The sequence below is a fragment of the Ovis canadensis genome, chromosome 14, assembly GCF_042477335.2.
Source record: "Ovis canadensis isolate MfBH-ARS-UI-01 breed Bighorn chromosome 14, ARS-UI_OviCan_v2, whole genome shotgun sequence".
Taxonomy (NCBI): Eukaryota; Metazoa; Chordata; class Mammalia; order Artiodactyla; family Bovidae; genus Ovis; species Ovis canadensis.
This window is the reverse complement of record NC_091258.1, coordinates 23711802-23727071: the sequence shown is the minus strand read 5'-3', so window position 1 is coordinate 23727071 and position 15270 is coordinate 23711802. Positions and strand designations below refer to the sequence as shown.

General features: G+C 47.4%; 1 protein-coding gene across 3 annotated transcripts in view; it reads right to left on the bottom strand.

Annotated features, from left to right (window-relative positions):
- The window catches only part of WFDC1 (WAP four-disulfide core domain 1), a 60197-nt gene extending 52569 nt beyond the window's left edge, over positions 1-7628 (bottom strand). For all 3 annotated transcript variants that reach the window (XM_069552580.1, XM_069552583.1, XM_069552588.1), the window contains exon 1: positions 7312-7628. The gene's annotated coding sequence lies outside the window, so the exon portion shown is untranslated. The remainder of the gene's footprint in view (positions 1-7311) is intronic.
- Positions 7629-15270: the final 7642 nt, after the last annotated feature.

The window sequence follows — 15270 nt, the reverse complement described above, 5'->3', positions numbered from 1 at the left end:
ATCCTCCCATGCAGGAGCAGGCAGCTGTTTCTGAGTAGTGGTGACCCCTTTGAACGGGACTCACCTGCCCCAGTTCACCACAGTCCCCAACACGCCCTATTGTCTCCCATTCCCTTCCAGCCAATCCATGCTGGTGACCAGCTCCTTCTCCACCAGCAAGGCTTTATCATCTTTATGAACTGGCACAAGGAGAACAGACTCTAAGAATATCTTACATAGACAGGAAATGTACAGATAATCTGGGTTAAGTCCATTTTATAGACAGGGAAGCACAAAGAAGGTAAACAACTTGCCCAGATTTTAGAATCATCAGTGCACTCCATGGAAATGAGAAGTCAGGTCCCTGAGATCCCATTTCTAGCCCTTCTCAGGGCCTTAAAAGACATGCATGTACATGCACACACCCACAAGGCCACTACCCTTGGCAACAATGTTTTCTGATTAATTGCCATCAACCCAGGAGGCACCTGGCAGGCCTCCACGCAGGACACTGCTATGTTGTAGACACTACCCTTATCCCATTGAGGCGACAAGGGGACAGAGCCTTAGCTCGGGAAGTGACGCCTTCCACCTGAGTGATGCTGGGAGGAGGCCGAGCTCGGGTTTCTGCTTGGGCCTGTCCAATTAGCCAATGCTTAATGTTTAACCACAACCGCAAATTTTACCCCATTAAGCAACAGTTACCATCACATCCTCTAAAAATTACATCAACCCCAGGCGTTTAATAACTTCGAGCTGGGAAGACAATGGAGCTTGATGATATTAGGCACAAATGGAAATCTGGCTTCCCCACATACACAAGGATTGGAATCAGGCTGCTGGGTACTCATTCAATGGCCTCATTACAGTGCTGTCACCGTCGACTGATTCCATCACTAAGAGTCCACGTTCTACCCAAGGCAATAGTGGGTCTTCTGCGTAATTCTGGTTGCTTAAGCATCCCCAGTGACACCATGGGATTATTTTTATTTCTAAATACATCTGCAAATGGTTGTTTCTCAACCTCAAATCAATACATCATGAATAGAAAAAGCTAGATTCAAAAGGAGGCTCACTGAATGCTTTCTATTGGAATGAATATATTTTTGTATTGAACCAGCCCCAAAGGAATAGTGGACCTAAAAATCATAGAAACTTTAAACTTGGGGTCAAATTCCTGTTCTGGTCTTCTATGAAGCTTTGTGACTCTGGGCCAGGTGCTTGACCTCTCTGGGTCTTGGCATCCTTATCCGTGAGAATGGAGTGATGCAATCATATCCGAGACCTCCCAAATCACATAAGACTTAACTACATTGTGAAAGTTAGTAAATTATAAAGCATCATGCAACGTGTCAGCTACATTTTTGTCAAGCAGGAAGTGTGCGCCTGCAGTATTCGACAATTTGGACCTCCTGCTTTTTAAATTTAGGTTTATTCTGTCTCAAGTTCAAATGCTTTTCCTTAAATAATTAATATCTCTGCATACTTTAATCTTCAAAGCTCTCCACACCTGCAGCTGGAGTAAGATGGTACAACTGAAAGCAATTAAATTCTTACCACAGAGAAATGAAACTCTATGCTCAAAGCTTGGAGAATAGATCCTGATGGTATCAAAGTGGTTGCTAACCCTCTGGAAAGACTTCCAAGAGACAGAGAGGACAGGTTGGCCACCGGGGTTCAAGACTTAAGGCAGAGCCATTCCTCTGCCCTTTGGCCTCCTGGGCATCCCTGGACTGTTGGAGCTAGGACTCTGAACGCACCTGGACCAGGTCTGCAAGAAAAGTCACCAGGTCCTCTGCACCTATCAGTCAGCTGTCATCCTTACTTTTACCCATTAAAAAAAAAAATGAATCTGCCTTTTAAATCACAAAAAATACACTTGCAAATCAATTTTGCTACATTATGTTTCCAAGGATGAAGCAGTATAGAAGGGTGCTTAAGGGCATGGTCTCTGATGTCAGACCCTCAAGCCCCTGACTGCTGTGTGGCCTCAGACAAGTTGCTTAACCTCTCTGAGCTTCTGTTGCCATATTTGTAAAAAGACAATATGAAAAGCCCTCCTCTCAAAGCTGCTGTTGGAGTTAACTGAAGTCATGAAGAAGAGTGTGCAACAGGCCTTCTAGCATATAATGAAAAATGTGTCGAAAAGGATCCAGAAATAGTCACAACAAAGTAAGAACAGTGATTCTTTGTTAAGAGGAGAATATGCACTTGGCTTCCTTGTACACAGTTGTAAATTTTGTATGAGTATATGAAAACAACACATGCTCATTCTAGAAAATTTAGAAAACATGGAAAAGTTTTTGAAATAAAATAAATATTATTTTTGGCAATGCCAGCACCACATTTCTAGGGAAGAGATGGTAGGTCTTAATAAATCCTCTTATTGTCAGCCAGGTAAACCCTACATGGAGCGCAGAAAAATGACCAAAATGTGTCCTTTTCTTCGGATTCCAGTCATGGCTCCCAAGTGGCTCAGTGATAAGGAATCTGCCTGCCAATGTAGGTGACGTGGCTTTGATCCCTGGGTCAAAAAGAGCTCCTGGAGTAGGAAATGGCAACCCACTCCAGCATTCTTGCCTTGAAAATTCCAATGCACAGAGGAGCTTGGCTGTTGCAGAGGAAGCTGCAGTCCACGGAGCTGCAAAGAGTCGGATATGATGAAGCACGCGTGCACACGGCTTCCAAGCACACTGCCCAGAAGCTCAGGGGTCAGGAGATGTCTCCAACTCCACTTAATGCCTCCATCTATCCATCCAACCAATGCCACTGTATGGCCATTCCATGCCAGTCCTTATGCCAGGAACAAAACTGACAAACTTCCAGCTCCAACCCAACTTTACCCTCTGTGACAGAGCAAGACATAATCTCAGCACAGCATCCCCAGGCCAGCCCTGCTCCCAAGACCCAGACTGCCGGGGGATCTGTCTGTCATGTTGACGGGATGAGTGGACCATCACCCCTCTCCACACTGCTGCCTGCCCAACTAGACTTGCTCTAAATACACAACTGATAGTTCTGTCTGTCCTTCCTATTTATTTAGCTAGGAAGGGTATTGGGCACAAAAGGCAAAATTTCTGCTGACAGCAAAACCAAAGAAACATTTCTTTTTAGGATAACAAATGTTTTTGTGTTCCAGCAGAGAACAATGCTTCTGCAGTGTTTTGTGTTTTTTTAATCAGGTCAATTATTTTATTGCTTTTAGCTTCTCAACCTTGCCCGATTGAGTGCTTGTTCTAGAATATTGAAGATCCTCGGGACAGCACACTTTTCTAGTGACCTTCTCACTCCCCTCTAAGGAAAATCACTGCCCTAGATTTTCAAAATCTCCAGGAAGGCAGAATATGTCTGGAGCAAACAGCTCTTAAAACGCATGAGAGCAAATTATGAGATTTTTTTCCCCAGCAATAAAACACACACACTTAAACATAAGATGCTGTTGTGAGGACATTAGAAGCAATTAAGACCCAGTTATTTTCTTTTTTAAACTTTCTCTGTGATTCTATAATTTGCCTTTTTGGTATAATTGCATAACCTTTGATCAGTTATCTTTTTTATAAAGTTACTAGCAATAATACCACTAAGAATACTTTTGAACTTTGACTGCTTATTTTATGCTGGATACATGCATTGTCTTATCTAACCCTACAATAATCCTACCTTTGAGATAGTTTTACTGGCCTACTGTTAGCCCCATTTTACAGATGCTGCCGCTGCTAAGTCACTTTAGTCGTGTCCGACCTTGTGCAACCCCATAGACGGCAGCCCACCAGGCTCCCCCGTCCCTGGGATTCTCCAGGCAAGAATACTGGAGTGGGTTGCCACTTCCTTCTCTAATGCATGAAAGTGGAAAGTGAAAGTGAAGTTGCTCAGTCGTGTGCGACTCTTAGCGACCCCATGGACTGCAGCCTACCAGGCTCCTCCGTCCATGGGATTTTCCAGGCAAGAGTACTGGAGTGGGGTGCCATTGCCTTTTCCGATCTTACAGATGAGGAAACTGAATTTGAGAGAGGCAAAGTAGTCTGCCCAAGCTAGAAATTTAAAGAACTGAGACTGAACACAGATGGTCTGACTACAGAGTCTGCAAGCTTGATCTCCACATGATGATTGAACTTTGTATAAAAAGAAAAAACTACGTACTCGCAACAACAAAATAGAAATCACATCTAAACCTCCCATTTGGAGATAACAATTTAGCACCTTGACAGATATTCTTCCATTTTATTTCTCCTTTGCCTTTTTCACTTACCAAATGTAGCATGAATATTCTCGTACATCAACAGGCATATTTTCTATTCTGAGTACCCGGGGCATATGTTAATTGGAAGCTCCACCTTCATGATCAGAGAAACCAAGGAAAAGAAGACATTACAACTGGATAAAAACCTCAAGGATGACAGTCAGGACTGGGAACAAGGATTACATTTGGAGTCTTCTCTTTCCTTGGCTTCAGACAAAGCCTCTTGGTTTGTTATGAGACATGGGAGGTTACAAGACATCAAACGACCAAAGAACAAGGAAATTTAAAGGACCGGTAGCAGCTTTAACACGACCACGGCATTTGATGCCCTCCCATTGAGGGCCTGGGCAATGCTGCCTCCCTTGCGTGCAAGTGGGCTTATGAGGGCGTTGACCAACAGAGTACAACAGGAGTGACGCCATGCAACTTTTGAAGTTGGGTCATAAAGACCATGCAGATTCCCCTTGGCTCACAGGAACACTGAGCTGCAATGAAAGGTCCAGCCACTCGCTGAGGCCACCATGCTGGAGGGGTCACCTGGGAGGCGCTCTGGCCAAGTGCCCCAGCTGAGCCCAGCCTTCTGCCCATCCCTGCCCAGGTGCCAGCCCCAGATGCTGAAGTCTCCCCAGCCTCTGGTTCTCCCGACTGACATCATATAGACACTAGCCCTTCTCACTGCATCCAAATTCCTGACCCACAGAATCCATGATTCATTCTTATGCATAATAAAGTGTTCTTGGCAGTTGGGGGACAAATAAATTGGGAGACCAGGACTGACATATACACACTACTACATATAAAATAGATAAGTAATTAGAAGCTACTATATATTATAGTTGTTAATTGGTAATGGGTAAATGCTGGTTCATTATACAACTGCTTATGTTTGCATATTGGAATTTTTATGGGTTTAAGGTTTTTCGTAAAAAAAGGTAAACATCTGAGGGGAAAAAGAAAACCTACTGTAGAGCATGAGGAACTCTATTCTTTACCCATAATGATCTGTATGGGAAAAGAATCTAAGAAAGAGCGGATATATGCATATGAATAGCTGTTTCACTTTGTGGTACACCTAAAACTAACCCAACGTTGTAAATCAACTACACTCCAGTAAGAATTAATCTAAAAAAAACTAAGTGCTCATTATTTTATGACACTAAGTTTGAGATGGTTTTTTTCATGGCAATGGATTCCTGGAACAAAATTTAGTAACTGGAAATACAGATCAACCTAAACAAACTTTGAGCTGAGTTCTGGCTACTCTGCTTGCATCAAGGCAGCACAAAACCAAAAGTTCCCTAAAGGTCCCAATAGCTCCCTGGGCCTACCATGCCTGGGGCTCTGGCAGGCAAGTCTGGCTAGGAAAGGGCATCAAAACATAATTTTCAATGAGGTTTTTTTTTAAGGCTTTTGTAGCAATATAGAATGAACACGTATAGAAAATCAATTGTGTTCATTAACAACGGGACTGTGAAGCACATCCAAGAAGTACATGAGGGCCTAGTGTTTACAGGTACCTAAGAGCATCGAGATAAGATTGCTGGGTGAGATATACAAAACCAGTGAGCCTTCTGCAGGGCAAGGCAACCATGTCCTCGTGGGTTTCTTTGCTAGCAGAGAGAAATCATATTCATCTCTACCAGACACAAATTTGCCAGTTAGAATGTTCACTTCAGAATCTGGACCCTAATGAATAGTCATAAGAAAGTCGAACAAAGGCAAGGTTCCTTAGAGAATTAAATATAAATAACTCCCGGGCTGGCATGTTGGTCGAGGCTGTGGTGTGATATTGAAAGGACCAAGAGGCATCCATCTGCCTGTCTCTCAAGCTTTTCATCATCTTCCCACTGAGAGTCCTGGGAGCATCTTGCCACCATGACCTCACATCGCCATTTGCCCTTGGAAAACTGGGACTCCTTCCTCTAAAACTGCTCCTATCCTGACATCCTGAACTTGGATGTGAGTTTTTGCCTTCCCTCTGCCACTGTCCTCCCAGAGACCTTGGGCTCCCAGTCCTTCTCCTAGGCCCCAAGTTCTCCCCTACCTCCCCTGTTCCACTAGAACCTTCTGGCCCCCAAGGCTCCTGGACCCTCAAGGTTCTCATACACCAACTAAAACATTCACAGTTCTGAAAACAAAGCCTCCAAATCATGAGGAAAAAACAATTGCTATTAATACAGATTTTGATGCTTAACATTTGTATCTGTTCATTGACCAGTCACACCCAAAATATTTCAGCACATCAACACCAGTCTGTCAGGGTAGAATGGAGGGAAGGTGGGAGGGGAAGCTCAAGAAGGAGGGGATGTATGTATACTTACAGCTGATTCACATTACTGTACAGCAGAAACCAACAGAAGACTATAAAGCTACTATCATCCAATTTAAAAAAAATGAATAAAGTAAAAAGCCAAATCAAACAAACCAACCTGATTCTTTCTTGTCCATTTTGAAGAGGCCTATCTGAATCACATACAGAGCACACCAAGGAGTCAGACCCATCCTAAAATCAACAAGCTCCTTCCTGTCAAAAGATTGCAAAACCACAATAATGGTTTTGCACAAAGCAAAGCATATCTTTGATGTAGGGCGGGGTTGGGGGGTACATTTCAGAAGCTGGAGTTTCCAGGAGAGGAGGCCTCCTAAGGTCAGACCACCAGACCGTGGGCCCGCTTCTCTCCCTCCCTGTGCCCACCTTGGAGGCTCCCAACTGCCAACAGGGGCCTCCTGGGCTCCCCAGTTCTCAGCTCCTGCCATTGGCATTTTCACCCCTGCAGCATAACGCTGGGGAGAATGGACCACGTACTGTGGACCCGACCAAAACTCCAGCCCATTCCCCTCTGCCTAGTTACCTAGCTGTCCTGCCAGGTACCCAAGAGCCCAGTGAGCACCAGGCAGAGCTCCCCAGCCACAGAGAGTGGAGAGCCGGCCTGTCAAATAAAGGGTGTAACGGGGAGCAAGAAGTTGGGGGGCTCACAGGCAACAGCCAGCCAGCCCCCGCCCCCGCGTCTAGCAGAGACCCTCTCATTAAAGAGTGGCTGAAATGCTGAGCAGGAGAGAGAGCCGGCTAGGCCTGTGACCCCCGAACAAACCTGGAACAGCATCTTTCTCTGTGGAGGCTTTGGAGCATGCGTCTTAGGGGCGGCCATGCAAGTTCCAATGTTCCCGGGGGTTGGGAGGGCGGGAGAGGCCTTCTAAGACACCGCTCCCCCCTTCACCTCTTTACAGGAAGTAACCTGCGGCCTGACCCCCCAGGTCCTTTTGTTGGCCAAGCCACACAGACTCTGCCAGGCTGTTGGGGCGGGCCTCAGGCTCTCCTGGGGGTTCTCTTGGCAGGAGGAAAATCTGGCCAGGACCCCGTGACCAGGCAGGGAGTTCACGGTTCCAGCCCGCTTCCGCTCCCTTCAAGGCCAAGTCCCCACTCACTTCCGCCTTCTCATCTGGAAACTTTCCCTCGAAGGCCCTCCAGGCCTCCCAGGCCCCCCAGCTGCTCCTCGTCCTCCCTCCCCTCTCCTGGAACCCAGAGGAAGTTCCACACAGCCTGGCCTGCTGGGTGACCCCTCACCTGCCTCCCGTCCTCCCGCCCGCCACCTCAGCCGCACCTTCCCGGGGGCCACTTCTGCTTCCGGGGAGGTGGGGTGGGGGGCGTCTGACGAGACTCACAGGGCTCTGGACCCAAATTCCCAAACACCTGCACCTGGGCGCCCTTAACTAGCAAGCTCCAGCTGACATCCTCTCTCCCCTAAGCTTCTCCATCGCTTTCTGGCTGGGCTACAGCCCCCTCCCCCACCATCTGCTCTACCACCCAACTGGAAATTTCGGGGTCACTGTAGCCTCTTCCCACTCCTCCACTCCCCACGCACCTCCTGCCAACCTCCTCCTGATCTTGTCCAGATGTGCCTGCCTACTCTGTTCGGGTCCCTGCCTTCTGCCTCCTGCCCTCTTTCCATGGTGTCCTAACTGGGGTCCCTGACTCATCTTTTTCCTCATCTGGTCTTTGCATCCTACCCCAGACATATCTTCCCTAGGTCAGATCTGGTCATATTCTTCCTGAGTTTTTTTTTTTTAATAACTGGAAGGCCTTTTGATTAAGATCCAAGTGCCAACCCAGCATTCAAAGCCATGTTCTCTCTGACTCCTGTTTCCCTTTCTAGCCTCGTCTGACTGTCTGTGCTGACCGCACACCCCACATCTTGGCATCGTCCCTGGTGGTGCACCAAGCATCTGGAGCTAACCTGTAAAGCATTTTTGCCCAAACTATTTAACCCAAGTGTTATCAATCCTTTAGACCTAATTTCCGGAAAGAGTCGGGGGAGAAGGACACTTGGCAACCATGCGGTAAATCTAGAAAGAGAAGCAAACAGCCTACACAACAACTGGCCTGATCACTTTAAAAAACCAGTGTTATGGGGGCTGGGGGCAAGGAGCGGGGAGAACAGAACACTGTTGGAAATGGAAAGAGTAAAGAAACATAATCCACCAATGCCATGTGATCTTTCATTGGATATTGGTCTGAAAAAACACTATAAAAGACATTTTGGAGATGGAAATTTGATTATAGACTGAGTATTAGCTGATGTTAGGGAATTTTTGTTAATTCTTACTGATTGTGTTTGGTGTGATGATGAGTTTTTTGAGTATGTATAAAATCATTTTTCTGACTGTGCTGAAGAATTCAACGTGAATTGCCACAGTGTCTGTAGTTCATCTTGCAATATTTCAGAAAAAAATTAATATATTCATATATAAAGTCAATATGACAAAATACTAGCAGTTATGAGCCTAGGCAGGGAATAGAGATGTTCATTGTATTGGTCTTGCAATTTTTCTGCTTGTTTTTAAAATGTCATAATAAAAAGTTAAAGGCACCTGGGGGGGGGGTGCTGAGACCCCAGCACGTGTTCTGTTCTGTAATCTCCCAATCAAAATATATAAAACATCTTGTCTCCTTGGGAGGAGGGGAGCGATTCCTCCTCCAAGTGAAAGGACTCAGCTGCCTGGCATTCAGAAGCAATGGTATGTGCTTCCTTTGTAGCAGAAACTGTCCCCACAACTCCAGCAAACTGCCTGAGGACAGACTTGCTTTCCAGAAGAGCTTGCATCTTTCACTGGGAATAACTACATCTTGAGCCATCTTTTAAAACAGAAAGCTGAAGCAGCTGTCATTAGTCCAATCATCTTCTTCCTTTCAGAAAAGGAAGGTAAAAGGGAGGTGGGAGGGAAAAGGTAAGCCTTCTCTGCTGAATTTTCTCTAGTTTTCCTCAGAATTCCATGAGGATGGGAGAGAGGCTGGTTGAAGAAGAGACAGAGCTGGGCGTAACTGCAGGGTTCAGGGGTGACTGACAAAAAACAGAGGTTCTGTGGCTAGAGTGGCTTTGAAAACCTGGCTGTGACAGTCTGGTCCTAACTGGGAGCCCAAGGTTGAATCCAGCCCACTGACATGTCTTATTTGGCCCTCCATGTTTTTGGTTTTGTTTAAAAAAAAAAAAAAAACTTCTAAAAATTAAACACAACGTGTATACTAAAGTACGCACATTACTTGCATGGGTTTAACACACTGTAATCAGCCCCTAGAACCCGCTATGCACCCCCAGAGGCAATCATTTTCCAGACTTTTATTACTGTGCGTTAGTCTTGCCTGCTTTTGATTCTCACTGTATCTGCTCGTTTGTGTCTGGCTCCATTCACTCAACATAATGGCTGTGAGACTCTTCCGTGTGGTTGCAGATGGTTGTGGTTGGGCATCCTTGTTGCCCTGTGGTGTTTCGCTGTGGGAACACACATGGTTTGTTTACACACTCTCCTGTTAGTGGGGGTTGCAATCTGCTGCTGTTACAGCAGCGCTGTGACAAGCCTCCTAACCCGTGCCTTCTGGTGAGCATATGTGCACAGTCCTCATGGGCATACACCTAGGAGCGGAATTGCTGGGTCAGCAGATATGCACATATCTGCTGGCACTTTATAAATTTCTCATGAGTTGGCAACATTCAGAACGTGAGAGAGTTAGCATAAAAATCAGGTTACAGCTCTCCCTTCAAAGTGTAAAGATCCCACATTACGGGACCCGCATTCCACGTCTGTGACACACAACCTGCCTCATGCCATCCCTCTTGGCTTCTGGAGGCACCTTGACTTTGGGACTCTCAGAATGTGGGAAATGATTGTGCTTTTACTTCAAGCCCTTAAAAAAGATTATTTGGTTGCCTCAGTTTCCCCGGTGAAGTCATGCTGCAATCACAGACTATGCTGTGATGAATATCTTTGTACTGTCTTTGCAGACATGTACAAGCATATCTGCAGAATAAATTCTTAGACATATGACTGGGGGCCAGAGGGCATTCAAATTTCTTATTTTGGTCAATAGTCCCAACTTGCCCTTTGAAAGGGTCATACAAGGGGAATTCCCTGGTGATCCAGTGGTTAGAACTCCACCCTTTCACTGACGGGCGGTATGAGTTCAATCCCTGGTCGGGGAACTAATATCCAGCAAGCCAGTCAAAACTGAAATGAAACAAAAGACAAAAACAAAAGAGTCAGTTTACACTGCCTCCAGAAGCACCTGAGTGAGCTACTGTGGGCTCTGAAAAATGCATATAAACCCTGGAAGTTCTGATTTCACTGACGTGGCCCAGTCATTGGAGTTTTTATGACCTCCCCAGGTGATGCTAAAACATTCCAGTGTGGAGAACCGCAGCTTTTATCACCAATGGCGTACTTTAGTATGCATGTTGTGTTTAATTTTTAGAAGTTAAAAAAAAAAAATGGAGGGCCAAATAAGACATGTCAGTGGGCTGGATTCAACCTTGGGCTCCCAGTTAGGACCAGACTGTCACAGCAAATGGCTTTGGAGTGGCCAGGAGAAAGTCTGTAGCCCTCGGCAAGGTACAGAATCCCATCGTTTTTTATTCCAACCTGCCTGTCTGCTCTCTTGCATCATGAACTCGCCACCTGCCCATCAAGGCTTAACAGGGGGTCCTGCTTGGGGAGTGTGTTCCTGGCCACCTTGTGAGCTGTGTGTGCTGTGATGCACGGAGCAAAGAGGCACAGGCTAACAAGAGCTAAGATGTTCTGCTGTCAGCATGAAGTCTTGTGATAGGAATACTGACACCACAGTAATAGGCAAATGCTACCAACCAGCATTTCCCCCACCCCCAACCAGAAAGTCAGTTATTATCATTTAACAGCCCACCACCATTTATTTCCCTCTTCTGCTCACTCGCAACACCCTGGGATCTGCTCTTCTCATGCTCCGTTATCAGGAGACTTGAGCTCCTGTAATTATAGATAACAGAGATGATGAAAATAATAATTTCTCATTGAGCACTTACCGTATGCCAGGCTCTGAAGTCAGCACTTCCCATGATACCTCATAATCACCCTGTGAGCTATCATTACCCAATCTTTCCTGAGGCACAGAGAGGGAAAATGATTTGCCCAAAGTTACACAGCAAGTGAGCAACCACTGTAGCAGAGTAGATCTCGGTAAGCGTATGTTACATGGATGGATGGATCTTAACTTCTGGAAGCAGGTACTGGCAGGCCTGGCTGTGTGGACAAGAAAGGACCTTTCCCTCAACAAATTGTGAGTATCTCTGATGCCTGGTTTGTTACCTGCCTGCCCCTCCCCCAGTTAGAGTTTGTATTAGTTTGCTGTTGCTTCTGCAATGAATGCCACAAAGTTGGCAGCTTGAAACAGCACACATTTATTATGTCACAGTGCTGGAGGTCAAAAGTCCAAAATGGGTCTCTCTGGGCTTAAAGATATCTACATCTTAATCCCTGGGACCTGCAAATATGTTACAAACGTGGCAAGAGGAACTTTGTAGATATGATTGAGTTAAGGATCTTAAAATCCGAAGATTATCCTGGATTATCCAGCGGCCTTGAGGTAATCATGAGGGTCCTTATAAGAGGGAGGCAGGGGGCTCAAGGAAGGGGAACAGAAGCAGAGATCAGAGTAATGCAACCACCAGCCAGGGAATGTGGGCTCCCCCCAGGACCAGAAACAGACTCTCCCCTAGAAACTCCAGCAGGAACACAGCCCTGATAATGTGTTGATGTTAGCCCCTAACATCCATTTGGCACTTCTGGCCTCCAGAGCTACAAGATAACACAGTTGCATTCTTTTAAGCTACCACATCTGTGTGTTTTCTTACAGCAGCCCTAGGAGACTCATGCGTGGTCACAGGCCATCCCTTCATCACAAAAATATGGCAGGTGGCAGTCTTTCAAAAGACAGCAAGGATGGGCTGGCATAGGCTGTTCTGTATCCCAGATTCCCTGGAGGTTGGAAAGGGATGGAATGGGGGATGGGCTGCGTTCCCTGGGTAGCTGAGGTCAAGTATGCACAAGAGGGGGGAATACTGTGGGCAGGAAGGCAGTGGCATTAAGTTAAACGGGGATCAGGACTTTACCAAGTCCTGTGGAAAGACTCAGTGAATGCGATGGGCCAGGACACCAGGCTAAAGTTAAAGGCCCTATGGCCTGGACAAAGAGACAGTGCTGAGAGACGGCACTGGGGCTGTGGCAAGAGCACTGGCTTGCCACTAGCTGGCCTTCAGAGCTCAGGCCCTTTCTGCCCTTTTGGGGTCTCTTGCAGGTGACTTGTTAAGTTAATAATCATAATAACAGCAAGCACTTAAATGGACTTGCTTGGTCCCAGACACTCTTCTTCTTCGTGCTCTGCCTTGTAAATATAAACTGACTTGTCCAATATTCATAACAAACCAATAAGTAGATGCTGTCATCTTTATTTCACAGGTGACGGAATTGAGGCCCAGAGAGGTTAAGAAACTTGCTGAAGGTCACCCAGCAGGGAAGTGGTAAATTCTTTTTCTTAATTAAAAAAAATTTGGCCACACCACACAGCATGTGGGATCTTAGTTCCCTGACCAAGGATCCAATCCACACCCCCTGCATTGAAAGCAGGGGCTCTTAACCACTGGACCACCAGGAAGGTCCCAGAAGTGGTAAATTCTTGACTGGAACCCATGCACTTTGGATCCAAAGAGAACTGAGAGGTAGGGGAAGAGGTTGGGGAAGATCTGGCCAGAGATGTTAAATCAAGACGAGTAGGGATGAGCTGGCGGAGGTGGGGAGAGAGAGAGAGAGAGGAGGGGGAAAAGCCAGCAGAAGCTGGAAAGATGATTTTGGAGTCTGGTCTAAGAGAGCCGCTGGAGCAGCCGTGGGCTCTGAAAGGACTGGGATGGAGAGGGTCAGAGGAAGGGGGAGGAGCATCTCCATCACTAACAGGCACCCTGGGGTCTCAGAGTGGGCCGACTCTGGGGACCGGGCCTTGTGGGGCCACAGTGTTAATTTGGGTTACACTTACACACTCACTGTGGGAAACCCATCCAACTGAAGTTGCCATGGTGAGGCAGGGTCTCATGCCCCGCCCTCCCCTTCGTCACTCCCCCAATTCCAGCCTTTTGGATAGAACCCTTGGATTTGGGGCAATAGCATTTGAAAACTGCTTATAAGCTCCTCTGCTCCTGCCTGGATTCCTCCACTGCCCGGGCTGCAGAGAGCCCCCGGAGTCCCCACCTTGCTCCTGCCACCCCCTCCAGGTAGCTTCGGAAGGCTCCAGCTTGGACTTCCTCACTCCCAGATCCTTGCACAGAACTCAGGCTCTGTTCAGTGCACATTCCAGCCAGCAAGTGACCTTGAGCAAGCCTCCTCCTTGGACCTCCGGGCTTCATCTGCAGAATGGAGCCGATAATAACAACTGCCCTCTGGAAGCCAAGAGACCGGGCCTCAGAACCTCTTAAGAAAATTAAGAAGAGCCGGTGTACACTGACCGCCTACATGAGCAAATGCTGTTGCAATTTTAGCCGTCACCGTTTCGACTGTCCTCGTTTGACCAGTGAGAAAACTGAGGCCCAGAGAGGTGAAGTCACCGACCAAGGACACACAGCAAGGTAGTACAGAGTTGAAACCAGGACACAGGCCCTAGAACTGAGCCTCTTCCTCTTTCCCCTGAGTGTGCAGCCAAACCCACAGAAGGAGCCTGCTATGTGCCTTGTAGCCAAACCCCCTCTCCTTCACATATTTTTTACATATAAGGAAACTGACGCTCACCTGCCCAAGGTCACCCACCACTCACATGGGAGCCAGGGAGCCAGGTATGTATGACTCCGAGCTCACGCCCGGTCCTGACCCATCACGCAGCCTCCAGGACTCCCACCCAGTGCTCAGATGCTGGGTTTCTCGGAACCTGTCCCAGGTCTGGGCTGGTTAAAAGCAGAAAAAGTTCCTCTTGCAGCCTCTCCCTGAGCACCTCCCCATCATCAGCACATCCCCAGGAGCCTCGGGATGCCAGGGACAGATAAATGCAGACGCCCCAGCCCCTGGCTGCCCTCCACCCCTTCCGAGTTCTGCTCCTCCTTGGCGGGGAGGGATGACAGCCCTCCTTGCCTTCCAGGCGGTTGGCAGAGCAGCGGCTGCTGTTCCTGCCTGCTGCCTGGCTGATGGAGAGATTATTTCTAAGCCCTTCCCATTCCTGCCCCCCCTTCTCTGGCAGGACCACACTGGCTGTCCCCGTGGGACTCAGTGCAGAGCCTGCCGCTGAAGCAGGACAGCTGGCCCAGCTCCCTCCCACCACAAACCCCTCAGACCCTCACCTCTCATGGGGAAAGGGGCTTCTAGGTCCTTTCAAAAAAAACAACAACCCACCCCACTCCTCTTGGGCTTTTCTGCAGCTGCTGGAGAGAGAGAGATGCGGAATGGATGGACTTCTGGTTTCTGAAGGAGGCAAGGGAAGAAAGGTTGAAAACTAACTCAGCCAGAAACTGCTGTGTTTGGGATTTTTCTTTTCTTCCCTTTCATCTTCACCACAAACCCGTCTCTTCCCTGGGCATCGAGACATGGGCTCCCTTTGCCTTGCCCGGCAGAGAGACAGCTGGAAATAGGCTTCCTGAGACAGGAGGGTGAGTTAAACTTCAGGGGAAGAAGTTAGTATCTGCTGCGGGGGTGGGAGGTATACAGGATGCTCTTAAACATCCCTTCCAAAGTGCTGCTTTGAGTGAATACCTTTCCCATGCTCTGGAGGAGGT